At 38.3% G+C, this 16,495-nt stretch overlaps 1 protein-coding gene and 1 long non-coding RNA gene across 3 annotated transcripts in view; one reads left to right on the forward strand and one right to left on the reverse strand.

Moving 5' to 3' along the window:
• Nucleotides 1-16,495, reverse strand: part of PEX14 (peroxisomal biogenesis factor 14) — a 130,308-nt gene that overhangs the window by 32,358 nt on the left and 81,455 nt on the right. The window lies entirely within an intron of this gene.
• Nucleotides 1,407-14,559, forward strand: LOC111772450 (uncharacterized). The gene is made up of 4 exons (XR_011433451.1): nt 1,407-1,555; nt 1,781-1,829; nt 12,887-12,924; nt 13,244-14,559. It is a non-coding gene; the product is annotated as an uncharacterized lncRNA (long non-coding RNA).

The following is a 16,495-nucleotide window of genomic DNA, read 5'->3' on the forward strand; positions in this document are numbered from 1 at the left end:
CCCCTCCCCCAGCCCCCCAACCTGTCTAATTCACTTGGTTAAAATATTAAGCAAATAAGCTGAATGCTTTCTTCTCCACTGATTAACTTCCCAAGCAGCAGAAACAGTTTTTGAGAAAACTAGTTCCAAATGTCATTAGCTGAATGAAAGAGTTTTTATAAAAATTGATCTGACGGTGGGTCTGGTTCCCACCATCCTGATATTGATATGTAAATTCAAGAACAAGACAGGCGACTTTCCCCTCTCCTTAAACGAGGGAAGTTCAAACAACAGGAGAAAAAGTTGCTGATGATGCCCTGAAATTGAATGTCCTCTCAGTACCCTTCTAAAAATCGTTAGGTAAAAATGCTATTTCAAAAAGCAGCAAAACATTGCCTCTTGCCACCTAAGGAAAGAAAGAAAGATATCTAACCAAGAATATAATTCTCATCTCAACATAGGGAGCTGGGGACCTCTCATTAAAACTCGCACCAATCCCCTCATCCCAGTGAACCATAAAGACAATATATCCTTTAAATACATTAAATGTGCAAGAAAAATAAACACAAAGACAAAAGGACACTGGGTATCACCCAGTCACGTCTCCGAGTATAAATCACTGAGTAAAAAGCCAGTGCAAAATGCACTGCTCTGCTAGCTTAGAGACTGAGGAACCCGGCAGGCTTGTTCCACTCTAAGCCTAAAAGAGAAGGCGGGTCTGCTTCCTAATGTCAGTGGAAGAGGATCTCTCTGCCTCTCAGAGAGGCAGACAAGAGATGTAAAAACTCAGCCAAGCCCAAGTTTGGAGGTTTCAAAGGGTGAGTGGTGACAAGAGCAGAGCATCAGCAGGCAAGCTCGGCAGTCACTACCCGTGAAGCATTCAGAAGGATCATTTCAGCAGTGAACTAAATGCAAGTTTGGGGAGTGGTTTAATTTCAAACCAGACAGGCTGGGGTCATGGGATCCCGTGCTCAGAAGTATCAGTGACACAGTCAAATCAAGCGAGATCAGAAGTTTTTGTACATTTACTTCTGATGCGTTATTCCACAAGGCAGACGTACTCCTTTGGAGCCCTAAATTATTTCAGCCACACCAGTCATTGAGCTTAGCTCCTTCCGCATAAGGAGGAAACTTCCCTATAAAATTTATTGAGCTTCTCTGGGGAGTAGTATAACTGGTGAACAAGACAGAAGTGAGCTGCCCCTCTGTGTAACACAAATTGAGATCTCTCATATGAAAGACTGGGAGGGTTTCCAATCGGCATCCGTGATGTCTATTTCTAGATCTATAGTCTAAAGGGTTTTTTTCTTTTAATCCCTCTCTGCTAAATTAAAAACAAAAACAAAGAGGAGTTGATTTTGATATTTGATCATCAATTCCAAAGGATTAACGGCACGGCAAATATTGTTGCTGGCTTCACGAACAGCAGTGTCTAAGCGTGCAGGTCCTTGGCAACAGGCTGGGAAGTCAGCCCTTCCCACGGTGCACTGAACAAGTCCTGGGGAAGGAACTGCGTCTTTAAAGACCAAGGGATATGAAAATCAGGAATCACTGCTACTGGTGTGCTAAAGGCCAGGTAAGGCAAAGGTATGTTTGTGCCTATGTGGAAAAGCCAAATTAATAAACATTTTTAACTGTACTTGAATGTTGCTCCTGTTTTAGAAGAGGCAGTGAAGTTTGTTTTAAAAAAAGAAAATTCACCTTTGACAACGACACAAAGAAATTCAGCTCTGGAAGAAAACCCGGAGCTCGTCTGGTCTATCTCCTGTTCTTTTTCTTTTCTTTTCCTTCTGTTTTACAGATCAAGAAAAAAGGACATAGAGGGGGCAGTGACTTACCCACAGCCTATGGTAAGCTCCAGAGGCAGAACCAGATTACCAACCCAGTGTTCCTTCCATGGGCTGGGGGGGGGTGGGGGGGGCGCAAGCAAGAGCAGTCTGACATGCCTGCTCCCCTCTGCTCTCTGACAAAGTCAGCACATTTTAAAGAGGTAAATTCTTAGAATCCATCTCCTTAAAAAAAAAGAAAAACAGAAAGAATATACGGAGCATGGGGGAAAATGAGGGAAAGGGTACATGAGACTTCTATGTTACAAAAGAACATAAAGAATATATGTATACACACACATACAAACACATCTATTTAGTTGTGTGACGTGCATAAAGATAGAGAAGAAATAGGTAACGGTTAAAGGTGGAAACGGTAGCTGAGGACAGAGACTGAAGGCAGACTTTTCACTGCATACCCTTATGAATTGTGTTAGATGTGAACATATTTCTGACTCAAAAGGATAAATTAATTTTTTAAAACGAAGAAAAATACTTGCGGGGGGGACCCTTAATCCTAAACAAAACCACTTAGAATGGTTATCCCCATTTGCTGGAAGAGAAACACCAGGGTGGAAAAAGGTGTGGAGACATGCCCAGGAGCCCAGATTAGAATGACATCCACAATTTCTAATTTCTTGCTTAACCCATTGTAGCTGTAACCACAGCAGCCAAGTACAAGGTGGCTTTTTTTTTTTTAACGTGTTTTTAAAAGGCAGGCATCTGTTCTATTTTGACACATCCTGGCTGCCCAAATGTTTCTTTCAGATCTAAATATTTGCTTCACCAATGGAAATGTTTCCATCACTGCAACAAAACAAACATTTGCTTTGGGATGGTAGGGATGGCCATACGCTGCTTCATATGTTATTTGAAACAGCCTGATTTGGGAAACAGCTCTACTATAGGACACAAATCAAGGTGGAGATTTTTGTTCCTTAAAACAAACCCTGTCACAAGAGTTCAGTGCACCAAGGCACACTCTTCAGTCATTCAGCTGAATGCTATGAATGTTCAATGTTCATTTGGGATTTCCTTTTACATCTTGGATCTGAAATATACGATGAGAAGGTTTATTATTTGGCATTCAACTTTCTTTCGGAAGTTTTACATTACCATGCAGCTATCAGATTTTTTTTTTAGTCCTCATATTAATCTGATATTAACACATTAGAACATGTTATATCCTAATAGGTCAATACATAAATTATCTTGTCACCACTGATTTATATAGCTCAAATGACTCAGGTATTGCTTGCTATAGTCAACACTACTAGCATAGAGATAAATATTTAGTACTCAACTAAATCCATAAATATTTGATTTTGCTAGGCAACTTATTTTACTAGACAACGTGAGAGAGCCAAGACCTCATCTTCCCTGTTAAATGGCAACGTCCCTAAGATCTCTTTCCTCCTTTCTTATGTTGGATGAGCATTTTGTCTATCTTCTGTCTATTACACATATAGATCATATGATCTATAACATAATATATAGATATCTGATAAAAATAGTACATCAACTGCAGAAACCATGGAAAACAAAGGAAAGCACAGAGAAAATTTAAAAATCATACATATTTCTACTCTCTGCCCAGAAATAACAGCCAAAATTCATTAAACCCAAGTGTCAAAGAACGTTTTAGGAGCTTTTTACATTTTTAACTCTTTGAATTCCAACACTAACCCTGTACAGGGCTGCCGAGGGCAAAACTCCAGGGCTCCACATCACTCAGTTGGTGGCACCTCGTGGGCCTGTGCAGCATACAACCCACATAGCCACAGGTGGCAGTGGTGCCCCCACAAAGCTGGTACTTTATTCTCTCAATTTGCAGATGAGGTACATGGATGATAAGCAGCCTATCTAAGGTCCCCGTGCCGGCGGGTGGGGAGCAGGGCACGAACCGTCAGTCAGGCTTCAAAGCCCAGGCTCTTCCCCACAACTCCATACCACATGAGGGGAAATATTCCACATTTTTGTTCAAGTTGAAAGGGAACACTGATATCCCTACCTGACTTCTAGCATATCATTCAGATGTGTTGGTAAAGTTATTAAGACTGACTTTTTTCAAATTAAAAATGACTTTTTTGCATGAAAATACCCAAAGCTGGCAAGGATGCCGTGGAAGTGCAAACTGAGAAACTTCTGGAAGACAATTTGGCACTCTCTCTCAACAGCAATTAAAAATGTTCATATCCTTTGACTCAACAATTTTACTTCTAAGAAATAATAACGTAGTATAAAACTAATGTACAAAGATAGTTTATCTCCATTTTTTAACAATAGCAAAATATTTAAACAACGTAAATGGCCAAAGAGAATTAGGCAAATTATGACATATTTCAATAATGTAATATTATTCACATGTTCACATTCATATGAACAATTTCTGATGACACAGGAAAATGCCTTTGATACATTAAGACATAAAAAGCAGACGTTATATTCAGAGCGTGATCTCAATTACATTAAAAAGAACCAAAGGAAGCAGTAGAGTTGCATCATTTTTAACTTAATCTGAATTCAACTTACACATGTTCAGAACGAACAGAGAAAGAGAGAAGGTCAATTACATTAGAAACAGTGGGGAAGGGCCTACCGCTTCATTCAAGAAGGGCTGTGTCTCTGAGCATGAGACAGGAGGCCTGAATTTTGTGTCTGCTCACCGACTCATTCTCAACCCTCTTGCAGTATGAGCACCCTGACACAGGGTATTTTTCCTCCATCCATCTTGGCACCCGTATGCGAAGCCAACCATGTCACCTGGTGTTAAACCAAAGACCTGTTTCAATGTGAAGGACAATGTGGCTATACTGGTCTTCCTGAAAGCTAATATACCAGTCTCCTGCATAAAAATCCCTTCCTAAGGGATTTTTAACAATTATTTTAAAAATTAATATTTAATAGATACATTCCCATAGTAAGATTCTGTATTCTAAAGATACAAACAAGTATATAGTGGCAAGTCAAGTCTCCTCACCCCAGCCACCTGGCCACCCAGTTCTATCTTCCAGAGGCAGCCACTGCCACCAGTTTCTTTCATACCTTCTAGAGACTTTATGAACAAAGTGCTTTTATTATTCATATAATAATACATATTTTATACATTATCTATGTGTGGCTATGTATGTGTATATGTATTTTTATACAAATAATAGCATGGTATAAACACTATTCAACACTTTGCTATTTTTAATTATCTTTAAATATAATATATAATATAAATATAATTTATAATTAAATTATATTTAATTATATTTAATATATCTCAGAGAACATTCCGTGTTAGTATCTATAGAGGTCTCTCATCCTCTTTAAAGGCTGTAAGGTATTCCATTATATGGATGTACCATGGTTTAACTTGTCCCCTATCGAATAGTTACTGTTAGAAAGCCCCGATACAAGTCCTCGTATGTGCCATTTGTACATGAGCAAGTATGGCCCTGGAAGTAGGCTCAGATAATGTGCAGTTTTAATTTTGATAAATACCGAAACTGCCCTTAGAGATTGTCTCTACTTACATTCCCATTGTGTGTGTGTGTGTGTGTGTTTCCCACAACCTTGCTTACATGATGCTATCAAGCTTTGTATCTCTGTCATTCTGAGAGGTAAAATAATGGTCTCATTGTAGTTTTAAGAAAACTTTTGTTGGTGGTCAATATACATACAGAAAAGCACACAAATTTTAAGTGTACAGCTTAATGAATTTTCACAGTGAAACACCCATGTAACTACCACCCAGATCAAAAAGTAGAATACAGCCTTCAGTATCCCTCATGTCTCCTCCTAGTCACCACTTAACTTTTAATATCACAGATTTTAATTTTTTTTTTTTTTTTTTTTGGTGAGGAAGACTTGCCCTGGACTAACATCTATTGCCCATCTTCCTATTTTTCTTTTGCTTGAGGAAGATTAGCCCTGAGCTAACATCTGTGCCAATCTTCCTCTATTTTGTACGTGGGACGCCATCATAGCATGGCTGACAATTGGCGTACATCTGTTCTTGGGATCTGAACCTGTGAACCTGAGCCACCAAAGTAGAGCATGTCAAACTTAACTACTACACCACGGGGCCAGCCCCAAGTTTGCTTATTTTTGAACTTCATATAAATGGAATAATACAAAAAGCACTCTTTTATAAAGGGCTTCTTTCACTCAACATTATGCTTATGAGATTCATCCATTCTGCTGCACATAGCCATGGTTCGTTCACTCTAACTGCTGTGTTTAGTATTATATAGGGTAAGAATGAAGCACAATTTATCTATTTGTTTCCAGCTTAGGACAATTTATCAACAGTGCTGCTATCAACATCCTTACACATATATTTTAGAGAACTGCTGCATCATATGGGGTATGCAGACTGTCAGCTTTAACAGACGCTGTCAACAGTTTCCACAGTGGTGACACCAAGTTACACACTAACGTAGGGGAGCTCTAGCTGTTCCACATCCAACACCGAAGCGCTCAGCTTTTCCAGTTTCAGCCATTCTGGTGGGTGTGAAGTGATACCTCATTCTGATTTTAATTTGCATTTCTCTGATGACTAATGAGGTTGAACATCTTTTTGTACATTTACTGTCTTTATTGGGTACAGTGTCATATACATATTTTTATATATACATAAATAGGGTAAGTTTGTTAACTGTGTTGTTAGAATCTTGATTGTTTTGTCTGTTTGTACTACCAATTACTGAGAAAGATGTTTTAAAACTTTCCATTATGATAATAGATTTGTCTAGTTCTCCTTTCAGTTCTGTCCATTTCTGCTTTATGTATACTGAAGCTATGTTATTAGGTATACATTCTTGGAAATGTTAAATCTTCCTGCTGACTGACCATTCTGAAATTTCTTTATTTCTCACTCCACTTTTTTTTTGGGGGGGGGGGGGCGGAAGCCTTTTTTTTTTAAAGATCTTACTTTTCCTTTTTCTCCCCAAAGTCCCCTGGTACATAGTTGTGTATTTTTAGTTGTGGGTCCCTCTAGTTATGGCATGTGGGACGCCACCCCAGCATGGCCCGATGAGCAGTATCATGTCCGCACCCAGGATTCGAACCGGCGAACCCCGGGCCACCAAAGCGGAACGTGTGCACTTACCCGCTGCGCCACCGGGCCAGCCCCCTCACTCCACTTTTAAGTCTATCTTGTCTGATATTAGTACCAGGTTTCTTTTGGTTAATGTTTGTGTGGTATCTTTTCCCATCATTTTACTTACAATCCTGTGTGTCTTTTCATTAAAAGTGTGCTTGATGTAAGCAGCACTGAATGGGGATTAGTGTTTTTTTTTAATCTAATCTTGACAAACTTTGCTTCTAATGGAGTACTCTATTTACATTTGATGTAAACACTGAAATTTTGGGGTTCTAGCTTTCATCTCACAATTTGTTCTCCTTTGATCTGTTAGATGCCCTCTTCCCCCCCCCCCCCCGCCACCTTTTGATTCAGTTTTTCCCTCTATTAGCTTACAGTCAAGGTGGTTTTTGGTGGATTTCTCCACGGTGAAGTTCCTACCTTTCCTTTTGTCATTATTAAATAGCTTGGAGGTACTTTGCTATTTCTCTTCCAACTTTCACCCTCTAATTTAAACACCCATCAGTGGATCTTGTCTACAACAATAATTACTGTGGTGTTTGCCTAATGGGGGATCCTCAATTTTTAAGAATGAAAGGGGGGCTGGCCTGGTGGCACAGCGGTTAAGTTCGCACGTTCCGCTTCTTGGTGGCCTGGGGTTCACCAGTTCGGATACTGGGTGTGGACATGGCAGCGCTTGGCAAAAGCCATGCTGTGGTAGGTATCCCACGTATAAAGTAGAGGAAGATGGGCACGGATGTTAGCTCAGGGCCAGCCTTCCTCAGCAAAAAGAGGAGGATTGGCAGTAGTTAGCTCAGGGCTAATCTTCCTCAAAAAAAAAGGGGAGGAGGATCCTGAGTTTGAGAACCAATGCCCTAGATATCACAATACATCCCTGACTTACTATAGTTCCACATAAATGAGAAATTTTACTACTTTGCCAACAATCCTAGCACTTAGAACACTTTCACTTCATCCTTCCACCTTTTGCGTTGTCATACCTTTCAATTAGATATATTTTAAATCCCAAGAGAAAGGTATTGTTTCATACAGCCAATACTCATTTCTATATGCCCTTTCCTTTCTCTTCACTCCTTCCTGCATTTCCATGCTTTCACGTACAACCCTTTTCCTTCTGCCTGAAAACTCCATTAGTGTTTCTTTCAGTGCAGGTGTGTTGGCAACGACTTCTCTGTTTTGTTTATCTGGAAATGTCTGTATTTTCCTTTGCTTTTAAAAAGTGTTCTATTGTTAAATAATTTCAGACTTACAGAAAAGGTGCAAGAATAGTACAAAGAATTCTCATATATCTTTCACGCAGATTCTTCAAATGTTAAATTTATCACCCTTGCTTTATTATTCTCTATCAATCTGATTATCTATCTATTTTCCCTGAACTGTTTGAAACTAAATTACAGACATGATGCACCTTTCTCCCTAAATAGCTCAGAATTCATTTCCTGATTTGGGGATGGGGGGAATTCATGCTCGTATATAACCAAAGTACAATTATCAAAATCAAAAAGTTAACATTGTTAAATTTATATCTGTAGTTCAGACCTCTCCTCTGAATTCAATTCATAGTAACCCATCTGCCCACCTGACATCTCTACGTGGATGTCTAACAGAGATCTCAAACTTACTATGTCTAACACTGAGCTCTAACCTTGCCCCACCAAACTGCTCCATTTCTAGTTAATGCCAACTCCATTCCTCTAGTCACAAAGCCAAAAACCTTAGAGTCACCCTTAATTTCTGTTTCTCTTTCAGATTCTGGATCCAACAAATCTGTTGGATTTACTTTCAAATAAGACCCAGGGATCTGAGGGAGGACTTCTCACCACTTGACTAGTCTCCCAGCTCCCACCCTTGCTCTCCAACTGTTTATTTTTACTGCAGCAGCCAGGGTGATCCTGTTAAAGCTTAAGTCAGATTATACTACTCCTCTGCTTAAAACTCTCTGATGGTTTCCCATTTTACTAAAAGTAAAACCAAAGTCCTCACATGGATCAATGCTGCTCTAGACAACCTCACTTCCTGTCAACACTGTGGCCTCACCTCTCATTACAATCCACCTTGCCTACACTCTGGCCTCCTTTCTGTTCCTAGAATATGCCAAACATGCTCCCTCTTTAGGCTTTTGCAAAGATGGTTCCCTTTTCCCGGAACTCTTTCTCCCCAGAAATCTGCATGGCTTGGTTCCTCATTTTCTTCAAGTTTTTGCTCAAATGTCACTTTAGTGGGGCCTTTACAGAACATTCCATTTAAAATTGCAAGCTTCTAAGAACCCTCTATCACTCTTACTCTACTTGGACTGTGTTTATATTTTATTCTATTTACTGCTCTCTCACCTCAACCCCACCGTTAGAATGTACGCTCCATGAAGGCAAGGATTTGGGGCTATTTCACTTACTACTATATTTCCAGTACCTAGAACAGTGCTTAGGTTGGTTCTATTGGCACCTAGTAGGTGTTCAACAAAACTATGTGGGAAGAACAAATAAACGGAAACCCAATATGCAAAACAGATAAAAGTAACACTGCTCAGGTTTTGGGAGAGCCAGTTGCAGCAAGCAGAAAACCCAGAGTCCCCCTTCTTGACGCCTCTTTGCCCCTGAAACATCTCTTTAGAACCTCCAAGGAGCCCCAGGGACAAGTGCACAAACTATTCCCATATATTCACCCTGGTCTAAGGCAAACTAGCTTGTTCCTCAGCCCCTGACATGCCTCGCACCCTCCAGTCTTCTGCCCCCGATGCTCCACCCGCCGCAGGAGCTTTCTCTCAGTTCTACACAGGGATTGTCAGTGCTCTGGGTTCTCTCTTCCATCACCAGAGCTTTTCCTGATCACTCCAGGCAGCAGCACTTTTCTAGAGCGATTACTATCTATATAGCATTCCTCTGGCTGTCAAACATAGATTGCTTTGTACCTTTCTTTCATCTTGTATGGTTTTTTTAAAGAATCTAATACTGTTGAACTTTTACCATCTCTCTTATCCACTGCTATATCTACAAAGCCTAAAACACTGATCAACTTGTAGTGAGCATTCACTAAATATTTGTCCAATGTGTGAATAAATGTGGATAAAGCACACCGGTGTTTAATGTTCTGCAGTTTTTAATAACTGTAAGATGTATTTGTAACACTTGGTGACAATCCCTTTCTTCCCTCTTTAAAAAAAAAACTTATCTATCATAAAACTCATTACCACTGTCACCATTAACACTTAACATTATTTTTGAAGTTCTGTCCCATGCAATAAGGCAGGACATAAAATTAAAATGCTTAAGAATTGGAAAGAAGGTCACAAAATAACCAATTGTAGACAATATGATTATGTACTTGGAAAAATCAATGTACTCATAAGCAAGTTTGAGATTGCTAGATATATATTTATTTTTTAAAATTCAGTAGCACACCTATGCACTAGCAATAAGTAATTAAAAAGTAAAATGAAAAGAAATTCCTTTCTCAGTAGCCACAAGCAATATAAAATTACTATGAGTAACATTAAAGTATATTAGATCTATATGAAGAAAACCTTGCAAAGAGAAATAAAAGGATATTGAAATAAATGGAACAGCCTTTTAGTTTGACACAATTCCAATAAAAATCCCAATTATTTTAACTTTTCTCTCAAAAGTGAAAATTTATCTTGCATAAGCACATACGAATACACAAGGAAGAATAATAAGGAATGTTTGGTAGTTCATTCTGTCTCCGCTCATAGTTATTTAGATCTCCTTCATATTTTTTTAAATGGTTCCTCTAAGGATTACAATAGGCATCCTTAACTTAATCAGAGTCTACTATGAACTAATATTACACCACTTTACATAGTAAGAACCTAATATGACACATATTATATGTGCCATATTGTATGTACTAATATCTTTAATTAAGAATCAATAATTTCAGGGCCGGCCCCATGGCCGAGTGGTTAAGCTTGCGTGCTCCCCTTCGGCAGCCCAGGGTTCACCGGTTCAGATCCTGGGCGCAGACCTAGCGCTGCCCATCAAGCCGTGCTGCAGCAGCATCCCATATGGAAGAACTAGAACGACTTACAACTAGGACATAGAACTACGCACTGAGGCTTTGGGGAGGGAAAATAACGGGCGGGGGCGGGGGGCAAGACTGGCAATAGATGTTAGCTCAAGACCAATCTTCCTCACCAAAAAGCATTAAAAAAGTTTAAAAATTAAAAAAAGAAAGATAACTTTAAAAAAGAATCAATAATTTCATTTACACTCCCTGCTGTCCTTTGTGCTATCGTTCTGATGTCCATCACATAATTCATATAAATGTGTGTATATGCTATAAACCAACATCATCTTATTATTTCTTTAGATAACTGACTTTTAAAGAATTTAAGAATAAAAATTAAAATAGTAGAGCCAGCATGGTGGCACAGTGGTTAAGTGTGCACACTCTGTTCCAGCAGCCCAGGGTTCGTGGGTTTGGATCCTGGGTGTGGACCTACACACCACTCATCAAGCCATGCTGTGGCAATATCCCACACACAAAACAGAGGAAGACTGGTACAGATGTTAGCTCAGGGCCAATCTTCCTTATCAATCAATCGATCGATCGATCGATCAATAGTATTTTATATTTACCCACATATTTAACATTCCCTGTGCTCTTTATTCCTCCTGAGGATCCAAATTTCCATCTGGTATTATTTTCTCTTCAGTATGTATGAAGATCTTCCATTGATATTTATTATAATGCATGTCTGCTGGCAACAACTTCTCTCAGCTTTTATCTAAAAATATTTTTATTTCTTCTTCATGTTTGATGGATGTTTTCACTGTGTGTAGAATTCTACATTGACAGTTTTTTCTTTCAGCATTTTGAAGATATCATTCTATTGTCTAGTGAGCTACATGATTCTGACTATAAGTCAGTGGTAATTCTGATCATTATTCCCTTTTTCTTTATCTTTAGTATCCAGCAGTTTCACTATGATATACCTAGATGTAATTTTCTTTGCTTTTATGCTGCCTAGGGTTGGCCATGCTTCCTGGGTTGCTGTGACTGTGTGTTTGTGTGTGTGTTAATCAAAATTGGAAAATTTTCAGCCAACATTTCTTTGAACATTTTTTTCTGCCTCATTCTTCTCAACTTTTGGGACTGTAATGACCCATATGTTACGCAACTTGATTTTGGGTGACAGGTCATTAAGGCTCTGGTCCTATTTTTTTCAATCTTTTTCCAACAACATACTTTAGTTTTGATGATTTCTATCAACCCGTCTTCAAGATCACTGATCAATCCTCTCTTCTCTTCTGCCCAATCTGCTATTAATGCCATCCAGTGAAATGTCAGTCACAGGCTTTATGTTTTTCAGTTCGAAGATTTCCAGTTGGTTCTTTTTTGAACTTTCGTATCTCAATTTCCCACCTCTTCACCCTTTCATCCTTTTTTTTTTTTTAAGATTTTTCATTTTTCCTTTTTCTCCCAAAGCCCCCAGGTACACAGTTGTCTATTTTTAGTTGTGGGTCCTTCTAATTGTGGCATGTGGGATGCTGCCTCAGCAGGGCCTGATGAGTGGTGCCATGTCTGTGCCCAGGATCTGAACCGGCGAAACCCTGGGCTGCCGAAGTAGAGCGCGCGAACTTAACCACTCAGCCACGGGGCAGGCCGCCTCATCCATTTTTTTCATATATAGTCTTTTAACAATTTTTCAGTTATTTTAAAGTTCTTTTTGGGGGGCTGGCTCCGTGGCTGAGTGGTTAAGTTCCCATGCTCCGCTTCAGCGGCCCAGGGTTTCGCCAGTAGGGACCTTAGGCATGGACATGGCACAGCTCATCAAGCCATGCTGAGGCAGCGTCCCACACAGCAGTACAACCAGAGGCACTCACAACTACAATATACAACTACGTACTGGGGGGCTTCAGGGAGAAGAAAAAAAAAAAGATTGGCAACAGATGTTAGCTCAGGTGCCACTCTTTAAAGTTCTTTTTGGTCTCTGAGTCTATTTCTATTGATTGACTTTTCTTTTCCGTAGGCACCACAGGTTCCTGTTTCTTCCTCTTCACACGTCTAGTAAGTCTCTATGTTACACTAGAGATTGTGGATGGCTGGCTATAGAGGCTGTGGATTCTGTTTTTCCTTCTGAAGAACTGAGTTTTGTTCTAGAAGGCAGTTAAATTATTGGTAGATCGCCCTGATCTGACGTAGGCTGTTTTATGCTTTATTTATTCCTTTTTTTGAGCTTAGTACTAGGGAAAATACCACAGTCTCAGGATCTAGTGTTTGCTCCTAAGGGGTGATCCCTCTGGGGTTTCAAAGGAAAGCCCAAGGTGTTTACCAAAACCCCTGTAACTTGTTAAGACTCAAACTTTGAATTCTGCCTTTCCTACAGGACGTGGCTGCTGGAATCTCTGCTGGAATCTGCAGCACCTACCCTGTGCATGGGCAGTGTAGGAGTCAGCCTAGAATTTGAGGGGTGTTTATATGCAGAGTTTGGGGTTACCCCTCCAATGTTCTCTTTCCTGGAATTTCCAATCACATTCTAGCCACTCTGGCATCCTCAAAATCCATCCCCCAATTCCTCAAACCAATATGACAGCAGCTTTCTGCCTGACTTCTATTTGCCAGCACCTGATGGACTGGGGAATACCTCAAGGAAAAAGCCCACAATGGTTTCTTCTCTCAAGAATCAAATCCACAGCAATTTCTGCTTGCTTCCCATTGCTCTCCTGTGCCCTCAAGCAACATTTTAAAAATATTTTGTCCAGAATTTATATTTGTTATTGGTGGAAATGTTATTCTGATATAAGCTGCTCAGTCATTACTGAAAGCCAGAACTCTCAGAATGTTTTTGAAAAGAGAAGAATGATCAAGTGAGCCTTGTTTTTATACCTATTAAAATTGATGATAAAGATACAGCAATTAAAACAACTGTGGCACTTGTATAAGAACGTACAGGTCAATAAAAACAATAGATGAACTTGTTATATACTGAAATTTAATATATAATAAAGGAAGCATAACAAATAAATGGGAAAAAATTATTTATTTATTTGAAGGACAGTTTTGGAAAAAGTGATGTTTGAAAGGAGTTTCACTTCCCATCACTTCATTAATTTCAGGATTAAGAGAAATATACAAACATAAACCATAAAAACTGAAATAAAATGTTGGTGAATATTTAACTTATTACTGGTTTGGTGTTTGTGGACAAACTATTGAACTTCCCTCCCTAGTTTCTTTCTTGAATGCAAGAAAACAATAAAAAATACCTACCTCATAGAGTTTTTGTGACTAAATAAAATAAGGACACTTGGCTCATTGCCTGACAGATAATCAGCCCTCAATAAATGTTAGCTGCTGCTGCTGTTACTGTAATTATTTATTATTTAATAATTATAGGGAAGGAATCTCTTTCATAAAAACAAAAGAGGAAATATCAGAAGATTGATAGATTTGATTATGTGAAAATAATCACTTTTATATTTTAAAAAACATAAAAGGCAAGGAACAATGGGGAAAATGTTTGCAAACATGACAAAGAATATTCTTAATATATAAAGGCCATTTTAAAAATCAATAAATAAAGCACTACTATCCCAGTAGAAAATAAAGGAATGAATAAACATTTGAGAAGAAATAAATATATTTTAAAAGTTTAACTGTGTTATTAATCGAATAAATGCAAATTAAAACAATCTGAGAAAATGGTCTTCTTGCTGTTTTGTTCTTTTTTAGTGACCAGGCACATTAGTACACTGAGACAGGTACTCTGAAACCCTGGTGAAGGAACTGGTATGACAATTGGGAAAACAACTGCTATGGATCCAGAGTCTTAAAAAGATCATATGCTATGATTCAGTTCTTCCTCATTTCAGGAATCTTTTTTGAGGGAATATTAGTACTATTTACCATGTTTTTCTAATTCCTATAAATAAAAAACAAGAAAGAAAGAAAATAAATTAAGTACTCATCTCAAGAAGCAAGAACATCATCAGAAAAATCCAAACAAAGTAGATGAAAGGAATTCTGCAGAAGAATGTTTTCAAGCTTCCAAGTGGCCAAATTTTTCTTGCAGAGCTTATCATAAATTTTAGTTTTATTGCCTTAAAGTTAGAGAAGGGGGCTATATGATTTCTCCCTTTTGGACTTTATTGAGATATTCTTTTGGGGCCAGTTTACATAACTTTTAGTACTGAAAAAGTGAGTATTCCCTGTTATATGTGTACAAAATTCTATATATTTATACATCAAACAAGTTTATTAAATTATGTTATCCAATTATTTCATATTTTCTTTTGCCTGTTGATTTTTTAAATTCTGAGGTGTGTTAATATCTTCAACTACGAGTTTTAAATTCTTCTTGTATTTCCCTTATATACTTTGACAGAATATTTTTTAGTGCATAAAGTTTCATGATTATTATGGCTTTCAGGTGGCATGAACTTTGTTAGGGTATAAACTGACCGTTCTTTTTAATATTTTCTAACCTGAAATTTCTAATCTGCCTAAGATGAATACTGCCAATTCTGTTTCTTTTGGGTTGCGGTTGCTCACTCCATCTTGCCCATCCTTTGTTTTCAACTTCCCTAATTGTTTTGTTTTAGGTATGTCTCTTACGAACAGCATAAAACTGGCCTTTGTTTTTTCCTCATGTTGTACTGAGTCTGGGATCTCTCTTTGAACAGAGATTTTTTAAAATCCCATGAATATTTATTGTGTTCACTGCCTCTAGTTTTATAGTTTTTTTCCACTTTCCTGACCTTTGCTGATCTGATTATCTTTTCTTCCCCTTGAACGTGGCTTAAAAGTTCTAAATCCTATTTTCCTCTAGTCTAATAAGGATGAGCCCTAATTTTTTAAAATTGAGAGATGATATAGTTAATCTTAAATATACAGCTTGAAATATCTGTACATTCGCATATACTGTGTAACCACCACTCAGATGGATATCCAGAACATTTCCCATTACTCCATAAGGCAGCCCTACCCATCCACACCTTCCTCAAGGTAACCACTATGATTTTGATCACCAATATTAGTTTTATCTGCTCTTGAACTTCATGCATATAAATGTATGTATTTCTGATATCTGGCTTCCTGGACAGAATTCTTTAAGATTCATCCACGTAGTTACAGAGACCAGTAATTTATTCTGTTTTCTTTCTATGTAATATCCCATAATGTGTCTATACCATGAATTACCCATTCTTCTATTGATGAACATTTCCCTCAGGTTTTTGCTGTTTTAAATAAAACTACTACGTACATTCCTGTGCCTGTTTTTCATGGATGTATGCACTTATTACCTTTGGGTCTATACCTAGTAATGGAATCACTAGGTCACAGAACAAGCATAGATTTAACTTTAGTGGAAAGTGCTAGTTTTTTCAAAGTGGCTGCACTCCCACCAGCAGTGTATGAGGGTTAGAGCTGCTTCATATCTGTGCCAACACTTGGTATTGTCTTTTTAATTTTGGCCATTCTGGCAGGTGTATAATGGTGACTTGCTGTGGTTTTAAATTATATTATCCTGATGAGTAATGATGTTAGGCGTCTTTTCTATGCTCACCAATCATTTGGAAATGCTCTTTAATAAAATACCTGTTCAAGTCTTTTGTACACTTTTAAAAATTAGGTTATT

This window comes from Equus caballus, chromosome 2, assembly GCF_041296265.1.
Source record: "Equus caballus isolate H_3958 breed thoroughbred chromosome 2, TB-T2T, whole genome shotgun sequence".
Taxonomy (NCBI): domain Eukaryota; kingdom Metazoa; phylum Chordata; class Mammalia; order Perissodactyla; family Equidae; genus Equus; species Equus caballus.